The sequence below is a fragment of the Rhincodon typus genome, chromosome 12 (assembly GCF_021869965.1).
Source record: "Rhincodon typus isolate 14 chromosome 12, sRhiTyp1.1, whole genome shotgun sequence".
Lineage (NCBI taxonomy): Eukaryota > Metazoa > Chordata > Chondrichthyes > Orectolobiformes > Rhincodontidae > Rhincodon > Rhincodon typus.
This window is the reverse complement of record NC_063343.1, coordinates 4,926,059-4,929,313: the sequence shown is the minus strand read 5'-3', so window position 1 is coordinate 4,929,313 and position 3,255 is coordinate 4,926,059. Positions and strand designations below refer to the sequence as shown.

The following is a 3,255-nucleotide window of genomic DNA, read 5'->3' as shown; positions in this document are numbered from 1 at the left end:
CACACACACACACACACAAACACACACGCACACACACACAAGTGCACACACGCCCACGCGCACACACACATACATAGACACACACACACACACATACACACACACGTGCATGCACACATGCACGCACACATACATAGACACACACACAAATGCCCACACACACCCAACACACACACACACAAACACCCATGCACACACTCACACACACTTACACGCACACACACACACGTGCACACATGCCCGCGCGCGCGCACACATACATAGACACGCACACACACACTCACGCACACACGCACACATACATTGACACACACAAATGCCCACACACACCCAACACACACACACACAAACACCCATGCACACACACACGCGCACACACACACACATGCACACATGCCTGCGCGCACACACACACACAAACGCCCACACACACCCAACACACACACGCACAAACACCCATGCACACACTCACACACACACAAACACGCACACACACCACATACCCAACACACACACACACACACACACACATACACACACACACACACACCCGCGCGCGCGCACACACACACACCCCCATGCACACACACACACCATACACACACACACACATATATATATATATATACACACACTCACAAATACAACAGCCACTTCAACTGTAATCCTTTGATAGTTTGAAGAATATTTTGCAGTACACAGTCACATTGTTGCTTTTAATGCACCTTCCCACAAACAAAATCAACTAAGTAGACATTACCCAAACTGTCGTGCAGAATACTAGAACATGCAGAGCAACAGATCAGACCTTTCTTCTTCATGGTGCACTCTGCAGAACAGATAAATCCCCTCACTCGTTACTGAAAGGGGCAACTAAATTTCACCACTTTTGAGTCCGACAGAAAAATATTCGACGGAAACATCCTCTGGCAACCAGAAAATCCTTTTCCTTTTCACTTTCACTGGGCTTGTGAGTGTTAAACAGTCCACTCAAATGTTTCAACCTTTCTGTTCTCCCGTCACACGCCTTTTACTGGACAGTGGTTGGATGGTGGGAGGGGGAGAGGTTGATGATAATGACTGAAGTCAAGTGGCTGTTGCCATGCCAACCTATAAACAGACGCATTTCCTTTGTAAAAACTGTCATTTGTCATTTACCTCTGCAGTCGCTCTCATTCACGTAAATGGTACTCTCTTCCCATCTCCCCCCCACCCACCCTGCCTCACTTCTTTGTACTGCAGGCATTTTCGATATGCAGTCAGATAAAATGTATTTCTCATCTTTGCAGCTCTTTACTACTGAGGCCAAATTAGGAATAAATTGATTACCTGGGGGCCGAGCCTCAAAGAAAATAACATCGGATTTAAATAACCTATTCAGAAAACCGGTAGGTTCAGACTAGGACAAGACAATCCAAGTTTGGAGCATCCCCCTGCGACAGTGCTTAATTTTATTTCTTGTACATCTTCCTGAATGTTAGTTTATTATGGCTTACCCTACTCCATCAGTCTGCCTGCCACTACACTTCCTGCTGGCATACAGCCCTTTAAAGCAAGGATTTTTCACAACTCTTTTTCACACCAGAAGAAATAAAAAAATCGAAACAATTTCAGTTTCCAGTCACACCTTTACTTTGCGAACTGCAATGAGAACTTTTTTTTCTGCCCAATTTGTCCATAGCATGTCGTGTTCTCTTGAGTTTGTTTCCGCTTTGCTGGATACACCTCGCTAAGTGGGCAATACTCAAACAAGAGGGTGGGAGCAATCACAGTGAGCCACATTTTCCCTACTCACCATCCAAAGACGAAAGTTCTGCAGAAGGCTGCAGACTTTGTGCCCTGCAGGCTGTGATGGACAGATTTGTAAACAGCGAGGGGATAAGGAAAAGGCAGAAGAGTGGAGTTCAGGGTCAGCTGTGAAGTCATTGAATGGCAGAGCGATCTCGATGGGCTGAATGGCTATTTCTGCTCCTACGTCTTATGAATGGCATTCACTGCAACGGTTAAGAGCAAGGGCCTTGGGCTTCTTCCTTTTTCTTCTTAATTCAGGGAACTGAGGCTGGTTTGTCATGATCCTGCTACGAATCCAACTGAAAGCAGTTCACAGCAGGCCAAGCAGCATCATAGGAGCAGAGAGGCTGACGTTTCGGGCCTAGACCCTTCATCAGAAAAGGGGGAGGGGAAGGGGGTTTTGAAATAAATAGGGAGAGAGTGGGAGGCGGATAGAAGAGGGATAGAGGAGAGGATAGGTGGAGAGGAAACAAACAGGTCGAAGAGGCGGGGATGGGGCCAGGAAAGGTGAGTGTAGGTAGGGAGTTAGGAAGGGGATAGGTCAGTCCAGGGAGGACGGACAGGTCAAGGGGGCGGGATGAGGTTGGTCGGTAGGAGATGGAGGTGCGGCTTGAGGTGGGAGGAGGGGATAGGTGGGAGGAAGAACAGGTTAGGGAGGCAGGGACGAGCTGGACTGGTTTTGGGATGCGGTGGGGGGAGGGGAGATTTTGAAACTTGTGAAATCCACATTGATACCATTGGGCTGCAGGGTTCCCATGCGGAATATGAGTTGCTGTTCCTGCAACCTTCGGGTGGCATCGTTGTGGCACTGCAGGAGGCCCAGGATGGACATGTCGTCTGAGGAATGGGAGGGGGAGTTGAAATGGTTCGCGACTGGGAGATGCAGTTGTTTGTTGCGAACCGAGCGTAGGTGTTCTGCAAAGCGGTCCCCGAGTCTCCGCTTGGTTTCCCCGATGTAGAGGAAGCCACACCGGGTACAGCGGATGCAGTATACCACATTGGCAGATGTGCAGGTGAACATCTGCTTGATGTGGAAAGTCTTCTTGGGGCCTGGGATGGGGGTGAGGGAGGAGGTATGGGGGCAGGTGTAGCACTTCCTGCGGTTGCAGGGAAAAGTGCCGGGTGTGGTGGAGCTGGAGGGGAGTGTGGAGCGGACAAGGGAGTCACGGAGAGAGTTGTCCCTCCGGAAAGCAGATAAAGGTGGGGAGGGAAAGATGTCTTTGGTGGTGGGGTCGGATTGCAGATGGCGGAAGTGTCGGAGGATGATGCGTTGGATCCGGAGGTTGGTGGGGTGGTACGTGAGGACGAGGGGGATTCTTTTTTGGTTTTTATTGCGTGGACGGGGTGTGAGTTGTCCTCGTTTTTCAAGGACCGTAACTTTCCCTCCTCGGTGGTCGAGAACGCCCTCAACCGTGTCTCCCACATCTCCCGCACCTCATCCCTCACACCCCGTCCACGCAATAA

At 49.9% G+C, this 3,255-nt stretch overlaps 1 protein-coding gene across 1 annotated transcript in view; it reads right to left on the bottom strand.

The window, feature by feature from the left end:
• LOC109911258 (slit homolog 3 protein-like) overlaps nucleotides 1-3,255 on the bottom strand; it is a 614,108-nt gene that overhangs the window by 184,334 nt on the left and 426,519 nt on the right. The gene's annotated exons all lie outside the window — the stretch shown is intronic.